Here is a 12,658-nt window from a genome sequence, read left to right on the forward strand (position 1 = left end):
ATGCATGTATGAGGTTTATCAAAGTTGCTGCAGAAAGATTTTTTCATACCAACGACAACACCAGTGCACGATTTAAATTTGAAATTTCTCTCCTTTTCGAAAATACTATTTTTATTGCAATTGCCTAATTAATTTTTCTATTAATGCATGCCCTCACAAAAAGAGCATGTCTGACAGAAGTTAACTCTAGGCTTCGCACATTGTTTCTACTTTTATTGCTTCGCATTTCTCTGATAATTTCTTTTTCATTTTTTTAAAAAGATTGTTGAAGCTATGCTTCTTATGGGATGTTGTAGCAGTCGGAGTGAACTGAAATTAATCGACATGAAAAAGCATTCCATTCTCAAAATTCGTCATTTTTAACCGACTTCAAAAAGGAGGCGGTTATCAGTTCATACCGTATGTATGTTTTTTTTTTTTTGTTTGTCCACTCATAGCGTCTCACCTAGTGAACCGATTTTAGTGATTCTTTTTTTAATGGATAGAGGATGGCTCAACTTAGGTCCCATTACTTTGTTTGACCATATTTGTTCTTTAGATAAAAAGTTATGGGCAAAAAACAGTAAATTTCCCTATTAAATGATTAAAATCATATTGTAGCGAAGTTCGCTCTTTTCATCCGTGGATAACGGTGGCTCAGTGGTAGAATTCTCGTCTCCCACACGAGCAACCCGGGTTCAAATCCCGACGAGGACAAAGTGAATTTTACTAAAATTTCGTTTCTACTGTTTCCCGTATTTTCTCGAATGTTCTATTAATTTCTGTATCTTTTCAAGTCTGGAAAGTTCCAGCACTTTTTCAAGTTGTATATAAGGAGATGTAACGTTCATTCGTGGTTCTGAATAAAGATCTCGAGTTGAGACTAACGAGTATTCGCTTCATTTGGCTTTCACATTGTCTTCGCTATCTTCATCTACGCGACAATATGAAACTCATTGTTATAAAAGTTTGGTGCCATATAACTGTAACATTAATAGTAATTGTAATGATAATTTTGAATAAAGGCTTTTCTAAAGCAATACAGTGATATAGAGCCGCACTTTTTACTAGGTAACTTCTTACTTTTACTGAAATATCTACATTTACACTAAAAAGAATGAAATAAAAAAATTTTGAAAAAAAAAATAGAACCGACTTCAAAATTGCTCTAAAAAGTGAAAAATAATTTTATTCTTTAAACACCTTCGATAATACTTTTAAACATAATTTTTGAAGTTGGCGCAAAAACAAAAAGTAAAATCCACTGTAACCATGCTTCGTTCATATTTTTATCAAAAAATCATCCAAACTTAGGAACGAAACATTTATATCGTTACTCAAATATGCTGTCACCAATGCGTAATGCATGTGGTAGTGAAGAAACTGGACCTGGTTAAATTTATACTTGTAGTTGAGTTATGGCTGTGAATGATTTTATCGATCGTTTTTGCGCCAACTTCAAAAATTATGTTTAAAAGTATTATCGAAGGTGTTTAAAGAATAAAATTATTTTTCACTTTTTAGAGCAATTTTGAAGTCGGTTCTATTTTTTTTTTCAAAATTTTTTTATTATGCTCCGTAATATATGTTTAGAGCGTGCTATTTGATGGGAAATATTTAACAATGATCATTGTCGTACTTATTGCTAAAACAGAAGCACATTTTGTATAAAATTATTATTTTTTAAATTTTAATCGTGAGGAATTAAAGGCCATAGCATCTATCCTCTGAGATTACTAGATAAGACCCTCCACGGTTTATGGTTTCAACCTGGAGTGTAGTGTAGTGAGGAGTGCCACTCTCCCCAGGAGCAAGGGCACAGCCCCCCTAAATTTCGTGAAAACTCCTCCCAAAAATGAGAAAAATGCCCCTCAAACCGCCCTCTCCCTTAAAAATTTCAGTGGCGCAGTCTGCACCATGAACACCCTAAGTCTGGGGCTTCAATGAAATTCGTGCTTTTGAAGCAGTGTATCGAATACAACTTATGAACTGATTAAATTCATAAATTTTGACTCAGTGGCAACTTTGTCCGAAGGCCGTAGATCTAAACCGAGATCACAGCATGAGAAATTTACTCCGTCAAACAAATACAGAAGGCAAATAAAAAGTTTCGTCTGAATTTACGTCTCGAGCCGAAACTGGCTCATCCCGTAACAGACTAGTTTGACATACAATAGACATCACGGTTGAGCTATTAGTTTTGTTTTCGAAGCAATCTCAATATCAAAGGTCGTTGCATGAGAAATTTTCTCTATAAAACAAATACAGAGGGGAAATTAAACCCTTTGTCTCAATTATTTCTTGAGCCGAAACTAGCTCATCCCATTAGAGACTCATCCTACACACAATATCATGATTGAGTTGTTAATTTCGTTTTTGAAGCAGTCTATCGGAAGACGTTAGATGAGAAATTAACTCTAACAAACAAATACAGAAAGGAAATAAAAGCTTCGTCTCAATTACTTCTTGAGACAAAACTAGCTCATCCCATAACAAACTCATCCTGCACACGATATCCCGATTGAGTTGTTAGTTTCGTTTTCGAAGCAGACTTTATGTCGAGGTAGTTAGATGAGAAATTTACTCTATCAAACAAATACAGGGAAGAAATAAAAGCTTCGTCTCAATCAATTCTTGAGCCAAAACTAGCTCATCCCATAACAAACTCACCCAACATACTATATCACGATTGAGTTGTTAGTTTCGTTTTTGAAGCAGTCTATCGAAGGTCGTTAGATGAGAAATTTACTCTATCAAACAAATACAGAGGGAAAATAAAAAGTTTCGTCTCAATTACTCCTTGAGCCGAAACTAGCTCTTCCCATAACAGACTCGTTCCATACACAATAGACATTACGGTTGAGTTGTTTCGTTTATCTTCGAAAGGATGCGGCGGGTCACGCCGACTTCTTAGCGCCATTTCGTGCGGAACAAAGGCAATGAGTTGTGGCGGGAAGAGAAAGAACTTTCACTTCTTTCTGGAGAGAAGGAAGGGCACACTTTCATTTCTTAAACGCTGCCAAGCCCGAACAGTAATTTGTTGGAGAGGCGGTACAATTGCAGTTAAAGGCGAGGCGATGTTGTGAGGATATTTAATAACATGTTAATGTTCTAATAAAGTTCTTTTCAGTGAGTGGTATGGTTGGTGTATTAAGATGTTGCAGAAGATAATGCTTTGAACAGGGCCGACGAGAGGCCACGTCAACCTCGTCAGAAACTAGGTGCCCGGTCCTGGGGAGACCTGACTTGGTATCAGAGTTGTTTCGTTTCATAAGTTTTGCTCTGGTGCCTGGCTATCAAAGTGGCAAGGTGTCCACCTTGGCTCTGAGTCGACCTAACTTTGGACACGTATTTATCAATATCTTCTGTGAGCTCTAACGTTTTATGTTTTCTCAAAATGCTGTGGGTCCTGTTACATTGGTTGTCTACTTATCAAAATTAAAACTTTTTAAAGGAACAAAAAAGTTGCATGTGATGCCCCATCCCCTCCTAAGAGTGATGTTAAACCTACTCAAAAGTTACGGAGCACCCCCCCTCCTCTCAACCCCCAACTAAGACCAAGAGCCAACCAAAAAGAAGAAAAGACCTTCTAAAACACCTCCCTAAAAAGTTTCCTATTGGACACCATAGAAATACCATCAAACACTAAATTTCCCCTTCCATACATGGCACAACTTTAAGGTTCAATAGAAAACGTTTCTTAAACTAGTTGAATGCTCGAAGAAAGGTATGGTCAGCACTCCCCTCTCCCATCCCCTAAGAGCAAGGGCACACCCCTCTAAATATCGCAAAGAATCCCCCCCCCCCCAAGCAAGAGCAAAAAAGTAAAAAATACCTCTCAATAGAAATATTTTAGTTTGAAAAAATATTTCAAAGGAACAACTAGTTTGCTAATTTTCTTTTATTTCCAAAGAAAATCTTCCAAAAATGAAAAAAAAAAACTAATCTTTTTGTAGGAGCACATATTATTAATTTGTACGTTAATCGAACCGTTACTTCTAAAACCTGAGTTATATTGCATTTTCGGATGTATCGCGCTTTTTTCGTTGTTCCCAGACACGCTCGATATAATGAACGGTAAAGGGTTACTGCACTAACAATTAACACCCAATCAATTCACTTTATCTTGACGTTCCTTAAATTGTGTACCACGGAATCCCAAGGTTCCATGAAGATCAATCAAGGATTCCGCGTTCTTTTTTTCAACTCAAAGTAATTACTTAAAATACCGATAAAAATAAATGGTGAGGGAAAGATATAATCGGTATTTTTTGAATGAGCAGCAGAGAAAACATCAAATCAACTGTGAATTAAAACTCAATTATTGTGGATGTATGATTTGCGGCTACGACAGAAAAAAAAAAAAAACATGAAATTTTTACTGAAACCACTTTTTTCTTTTTTCGCTTTCAAATTGTTAGTTTTCACTCCACAATAAGTATCCACATATAAATAATAGCCGATGATCGAGTAACTCGCATGTTTCAACGATGAAACTCGCGTTACCTCATGATAATTTGATAATATGTTATGTTAATGTTTAACATGCTGGGAAAGACTTTATTGTGACAAGGCTGAACTCGATCTGGTAGCTTAACTGTTTTACTGGCAAGACTATCATTTCAGGGGGATGAAAAAATGGAAGGGCCGTAGTAGCCCGATCGGTAGAGTGTCGGACTCGGGCCGGAGGGTCCTGAGTTCGAACCTCGATGGTCGAAGATCCACCGTCGTCATTAAAGGGGACTGGGCGACGTTAAATATGCTCGTGGTCTCAATGTCCTCCAAGTGAAACGATACCTCTGGGGGTGCTAGCACCAGGTAGCTGTTAGCTCCTGGTCTAGTTCTAAATTCTCATTAACTGTTCGATCCGGTGATGGTGCTGCCATCTATCGGTATAAAAAATAATGGAGGCAAGGCACTTAGTATGCAGTCCTCGACATAAATACAGTTGTAGTCAGTTGTGACTCGGAAACGAAATTGAAGAAATGGAAAAACGGTCAACAATGAACGCTACCTACTGGAGTTTAGGGTTAATCAACTGGAGTTAGGGTTACAATTTCAACAATTGAAATATCACCAAACAGGCAATGGCTTCGTTCAAATGTAGAAGAGTAGAAGCCGTTTTCACCTGTCATGCCTTGACGGGCGACTTTCTAGATACTTGGAATAATTTTCATTTTTATTGCAAACTAGCTGTACCCGACGCGCGTTGCTACGCCAACAAAAAAATACATCATTATACTGATTTTCATGACAATCGGTTGAACGGGGCAGAAGTTGCTACTCTGCAGTGCCACCTGGTGGCGAGTGGCTTCAATGAGCATATTATGCACCTTCTCCGTGGAAAAATACATATATATAGCAATTTTCATAATAATCGGTCCAGGTATCAAGTGAAGCCGTGACTATACTCAAATTTTGTACTCACGCAGTTTGCAAGATCAATCAATCGCTACAAATATCAAATAGAAAAAGTTTTAAATCCCCCCGTTGCATGAAAAGCCATAAAACAATAAAGAAAGAATTTATTTGTTCAAACTCAAGAAAAATGGCAACAGCTAACTTCTTATCAATGAGATCTTTCACTCGAATTAATTTCTGCAGCCGATAATTTTATTCGTATTTATCCAATGGATTGTGACTTAAATTGGAATAAAAAAGGAACTATCGATCGAATTTTTTTTCGAACTGGTCTATAAACATTCCCAGTACCAAAAATAACAAACGGTGAAAGTTTCAGCCAAATCTGCCGGGTAGTTTTTGAGTTCATGGATGACATACAGACAAACATTCATTTTTATATATATAGATAAGCTATTTGTGAATGTTGCATTCAATCTACACTGTTGAAGACAAACCAGGGGTTCCGTGAAAAAAGTGAACTTTAAAGAATTGTTCCACGAAAGAAATTAAGAAGAGCTGCTCTATCCTAATGGTTCACATCGTCTCACACGTAAGCTACTCTCCTGTCAAACTCATTTGATCTGTTCCCGACTTGAAAGCTGTTAGAGTGCCGTAGCCTTCTTTTTTCTGAAGCCATTAAAGCTTTGTCGTCATCTTGGATACCACATCTGTCGCGAAACCTCTTCTATGGAAATTCTCAGTAAAACTAAATGAACTCTGTAGAAGTTGTTTCTTTGCCAGCGCTGTGCAAATGCGGGGAAAACAAACTCTAGTTGGCTGCACTTTGTTTTTTGCAGCAGGCGTACAGTACAAGCCAACACGTGAACTTGCGGAATGAATGCTGTCAGCAGTGAAGTCGGAGCAAAAGTGACTGACTCTGGGTCCGAGAATTTTAGAACCTTCGACTCCGACTCCTTTATTCCAAAATCATTCCGACTCCGCGAGCTCTGGCAGAGTCAGTGGCGTAGCTAGGGTGGGGTGGAGGGCGCGATCCGCCCCGGGAGGTATACTTTTAGGGGCGGCGATTCAGTGCCTCCGATGTGAAAAAAAAAATAAAGGAATCATATTTTGAGTCTATTATTAGAGGAAAATGAAAAAAAAAAAAAAAACCTTCGAAAGAGATCTTGTGCCCTGCCCCAGCTTTTTTTTTTGTAAGGAAAATACTGAAAAAATTAGTTTCTTTTTTTCTTAAATAAAGTTTTTAATTTTAAGTTCCGAAGATTTTCGATGGATTAATGTACAATGGACGCCGGTTATAATTGAATCAGTGGTTAATTGAACCAACCGCTTTAATGAATCAATTTGTCATAAACAGAATAGAATCCGGCTTTATTGAACTTGTCCCCTTATTGAATCAGCCGCTTTATGGAATCAAAACTGTTTAGATCAAACGTGATTCATATAAGCGGCGGCCACTGTATTAGTAATGTTTTATTGAAAGGGTGGCAAATAGAGCAGCCACTCCGGGCGGCAGAAACAGTAGCTACGCCACAGGGCAGAGTTATGGACTTTGTGAGAAAATCACCGACTCCGAGTCTTGAAATTTTAAACCATCATCTCCCGACTGTGACTCCGACTCCTTTGCCTCAAAATGAGCCCGACTACGACTCTGCAGCTCTGGTCAGCAAGACCCGACTGCGGTTTTTGAGGACACTGAGCAAAAACTTTATTTGGGCACCTGCCTCCCCCCCCCCCCATCGTTTCTACTATATGTAATGAAGTAATAATACTAATTGATACTTAATAGTAAATGATACTTAAGTATTGGCACAATCAAGCTATTTTTGGAGAAATCTTTCATTAAACATTTATAGGCAATAAGAGTGAAATAATGCATTGTAGCCTCGAGAGTGACTTTGAGATTTTCGAAAGAAATAAAAGTTTTAAGATTTCTTTTCTCTTAAATTTAATCTTTACATCATGCTGTAGCGCCATGTGGAATAACTCCAAAATTTTAAATACTTTTACTACAGATTTATTGCTCTCCAAATCTTTGTGCCTTGAGCCTGTGCCCCATCATGTGCCCACGCCTAAATCTGAAACAGTGGGGACTGGTTCTTTCAGAAGCCATGTTACGCTGAATTTTCCAATTAACTCTGAATGTTTTTTTTTTTCCCCTGGTGCGTGGAACCGCGCGTTCCTTGGCTTCTATAATTTTACAATTTTTGTTTTTTAAAATAAATTAGTTTCATCTAAATACATCAGATGCAAAATTTGTACTCAACTATTTTTTCTGTACCTCTCAATATTAGACATCCAATACCAATATCTCAGTTGTTGTTGTTGGCTTGTCCATGGAAGGTCTAAATTGGACCGAAACTCTCTCTGTTGACATATATGTATATAAACAGTAATTCAAAACAGTAAAAAAAAAAAGAAATGGTAGGGTTTCATAAGACTACCGATTTAGCAATATTGGACCTACAGCTCATTGGTGGAGTTTGAATGCAAGAGAGAGTTGCAAAGTTTCAGTCTGTTACCGCTAGATGTCTCTGAATATCATCGTATTTGTCCCACTTGTTTATTATTCAGTTAGTCAAGACGTCAGTCAAGGGACAGGTCATGTAGCATTTTATGACTGTCCGACGGATAACCTTAGCGGATAACCAGACCTAGCATAATGTGATTTATTCTTGTAGGGATGTACAAAGGATACTGTGGTTTTCATGCAAATTTTGACGAACTGAAAAATTAGATCATTGCAGCCAATTGCTTCTGTGATTGCAGATATTTTACAAGATACACTGCAGGAATTTGAGTACAGGTGTTATATCATTCAGGAGTCAGGAAGAGGACATATAGAGCACTTTTCGAATGATTTACGTACATGAAAACATAGTTTTTGTACAATAGTTGCTTTTGAAAATATACACGTTTAGAACCCAACTGTTGTTTTTGAACCACCCTGAAAATCAACAAAGATTGGACAAGACATTACTTGAGTGCAATGACGTCACAAGTAAGTGACTCCCACTCCACGTGCCTACAATTTCCTTTTCAGTGCAGTTCACATAAAAAAGCAGCACGCCGCAAAACAATACAAACTGCTTTCTTTTGGTTTTCCAGGAAGAACAGTTGACGGTACACTAACCAAGAAACAATTCTCCTCGACCCCAACAGGTCGCCAGCACCCCTTCCAGATATTCCTGGGCGCAGCTCTGTTGTTTGTCCAAATCATTAAAGGTTAAAGGCGCATCATTTGTAACTATCAGGGAAGAACAGGTGGACGCATTGTCTGGTTAGAATTCCGTAGTCATTATGAGCGCTTGAGTTGTTCCACGCATAGCTGATCATACATTGTAACGAAAGCGCGGATCCCAGGACTCCGAGTAAGCTGTTAATGTTTTTCGAGGCAAGCGACAATGTTCGCTTTTGGGATTAATGGCGCAGAGCTGTCATTATTGTTTCTGGTTATAGTTAAGCACAAAAGTTCATAATAAAAAAGAGAGAAAAGGCTGCTTTAAAGCCGGAAATGAAATTATTTTGGAGAACAGATAATTAACTTTTTAGTAAGAGCTCTCTCTCTCTCTCTCTTTTTGAATTCTTCAAACGTTACGTTTTTATTCCATTAAAGTTAGTTTAAATACAAGTCCTTTCACGGCCTTTTCTTACCTTCAAAAGTGATTTTTTATTACATTATTTCAATTTATTCTTTTACTAGTGTTACCCACATGGCTTTGCCCGTATTAGAAAATTAAAAGGTCTTTTGGTTCGCTTGTATATTTACAAGTAATGTATGGTGAATTTCTCGCCAATTGGCTTGCCCATGTTACGTTATGATAACTTGGTAATTTACTCATCCATCTTATGATAATTTTGCTCGGGAAAATGTTCTTAAAATTGGAGCAGAAAAAGAACAAAATCGAATTTTTGAAAAATCGCTTCGAGGTGCACACCCCCAATAATGTTACTACTTTATTAGCATGGTAACTGCAATCAAAACAATCAAAGACCATTGCCAAGAACTACTACTCAAGCAATTCGTCAAATTTGGAAAATAAAAGTGGAAACTGTTTATGACTGCTCTATGTTTGGCTTTGTTTTAATTCGTTAATTTCTTTACGTGTTTTGGTGATTTATTGCTGGGCCGTGAAAATCAAGTATGATAAAAATAATAATAATTATTATTATTTTTCTCGTGTTAGGAATAGAGGCTAGTAACTTTTTGCCTTAAGTATGGAATTGGTGCACCCTAATTCCAGGGGGAGGGGGAGAGAAAGGACACTTGCTGGCCCGGGCCCGAGCCTGAAGGGGGCCTGGGATTTTTGATATGAAGGGCGAAGTATATGCACGGACGTAGGGGCAAACAATATCGAGAGGGCCCGTAAAAGTCATTTGTGATGAACCCCAAGATTTCTGTGCGCGTCCCTAAGCTGGATCAGCCTGGAACGTGTCCAGCAATGTGGTTCGAAACCAGACGATCCCAGATTCTAATCCTAATCGTTCCTTTCGGTTAACTCCTAAGAATTCAAAATGAACAACTTAAGAGAATGAAAAAATGATTAAAAAAATCTTATCAAAGAACAAACTATGAAACCCTCTTATGCTTCAAACGGCGCATCTATTTTTAATACCTATCAATGTTCGTTTTGAGAATCGTTCTTAAAATGCAAAATACCTGCACGCAATTTTATAAGTACAGCTTCCAGAAATAATTAAAAACAAACTACGTATATATATTTTAACATCGGTGTAGGCGAAAAAGAAAGTTTTACAGCCATTAAAAGTCGCCAAAGAGTCTAACTAATATATCGGGTCAAAACTTTCGAGTTCTGGTGGCGCACATAACGTACAATAAAAATTCCAGAATGTTTTTGCACCTGGTTGTTCGAATAGTTCAATGCAATCCGCTTGTCCCACTTGGTAATCATTTACCAGAAATGTATGTAAGAGAGAGCAACACTCGTTCGAACGTTTTTGTTTGCACAGCTGGTTTTTTAGTATTCGAAATTCACATCGTAATATTTAAGTCTTTAGAAATATACTGCAAGTGGCAGTGTTGGTTAAAGTTACTCAGTTCAAATTTAAAAGGGGCGAACTGCTTCACATTTCCAAGCAAGCATTTTTTATACTTGAGAAAGTTCTATTTCCTGAACAATCAATATTGTTTATTGTTCTCACTTTTGACGCTACGTGTTCTTCTTCCTTATTCATACAAGACAGATACTACTAGTTAGTAGCAACCCAGCAATACTTTGAAGAATATCGTCCGAGAGTTGAAAATGCTTTTTTGTTCGTATTCACAACTCCAGCGCTCAAATACGCTACCTTGCGGTGATTAACAATACAACTGAAAAAGGTAAAACATTCCGTTCCACGTGTTTTCTTTGGGGTAAATTAGAGGCACAAGTTAGTAGCAACCCAGTAATACTTTGAAGAATATCGTCCGAGAGTTGAAAATGCTTTTTTGTTCGTATTCACAACTCCAGCGCTCAAATACGCTACCTTGCGGTGATTAACAATACAACTAAAAAAGGTAAAACATTCCGTTCCACGTGTTTTCTTTGGGGTAAATTAGAGGCACAAGTTAGTAGCAACCCAGTAATACTTTGAAGAATATCGTCCGAGAGTTGAAAATGCTTTTTTGTTCGTATTCACAACTCCAGCGCTCAAATACGCTACCTTGCGGTGATTAACAATACAACTAAAAAAGGTAAAACATTCCGTTCCACGTGTTTTCTTTGGGGTAAATTAGAGGCTTCAGACAGTTTGCGATGTAATGTAATTTCAAAGGAACAGAAAAGAAAGCTTCCCATAAACACGACGAAAAATTATTGTCAGTCACTAAGCTTCAAAGTAACTTATGAGTTACGGCATTGGTTTGTTTTACCTTTTTCGTCCGCCATTAGACATTGACTGCAGCGCCCCCTTTAGTTTATTGGAGTTACGAATAAATGAAAAGAACTATTCTATTCCTGCATTTTTAAAATTTCATATTTGAATTAAGATTTTACATTGCTTGCATTCGCATAGAGTAACCGGTCGACCGCTGTTGGTTATCATATGACAGCTAATGACGTCAGTGGTTATTAACGGGTTGTTTACTAAGCGATACTCCATCGAACACTTTTGGTTAAAAACGCGGTTATGTGCGCAAATGAATACCGCGCAGGTGAAAAAATATTGATTATGGGTCCAAAATGTCACGTGATTCAACCAAACAGCTTAAATTGCGGTGAAGCTATTAGAACAACTTCGGCAATAACCACTTAGTCGGTATTAGAACGCTCTTGGTTATTCACCAGTTTACCAGTTGCTTTAGTCTATACGAATGCACTCATTATGTATTTATATACTTTTAAAATTTTATTTTATTTATTTAGTTATTCATTTTTTCTGAGAGGAAATCTTTTCAAATCTTATTCGCAGTTCCTTAGCTCGAATACGCCACCTGATCTAAAAAATCAGTGCAAGAGGTAAAACATTTCAATTTTGCGCTGACAAGGCAGATGTCAGGAGGTCATCCCAAGTAGCATTTTATCTTGGCTCAATATTGGCGTGAGATTGTTCACGTTGGCAATGTCTTGGCCAATATTGGCACGATTTTTGCAATGTTAAGCCAATATTGGCTTCCCATTGCATTAACAATATTATACTTAGATTGGCAGATAATCTTGTGCCAAAATATTGGCATCTCATTGCATTAGCAATATTGTACTTAGATTGACATACAATCTTGTCCCAATATTGGCTTAACAATGCGCAACCATTATTGTATTTAGACTGTGAGACAATATTGGCAAAAAATTGGTCAAACTCTTGAAAGCCAATATTGGGCGGAAGATGGCTCTTTGATGTTCAACCGATTTTGAAACAAATCTGAAAAATGATTCATTTTCCTAAGTGAGAAATTAAACACTGAACCTGATTACCTAAAGCTCCACAAACTGTTTTAGAATGCTAAAACAAATTTTGAACGTAGAGAGAGTCCTCAAAAAATGGAGCTATTTGAGTTCACTTTAAACGCATTTGTATTTTTTTAAAAACCGGCGAAAAAGAAACTTCAACTTTGTCTGCACATTTTGTGTTTTGTTGCTCTTCCTCGCCGCTGCACATGGTAAATGCTTTTGTCCGAATATCGGAGATACTTTCCTTAAAATTTTATTGTTGCCTTCATTTCTTAAATGATATTTTATCATTCTCATCAGTGAATTTTTTTAACTATGTCTAATCCACTCTAAAATTTCAAAAAGCGAAAGAGAAAAGCGTTATTGGAGCAACTCAATGAGAAAGCTTTCCTTTGCAGTGATGAACTTTGTCTTCCAAAATAAAAGTA

This window comes from Uloborus diversus, chromosome 9, assembly GCF_026930045.1.
Source record: "Uloborus diversus isolate 005 chromosome 9, Udiv.v.3.1, whole genome shotgun sequence".
NCBI classification, from domain to species: domain Eukaryota; kingdom Metazoa; phylum Arthropoda; class Arachnida; order Araneae; family Uloboridae; genus Uloborus; species Uloborus diversus.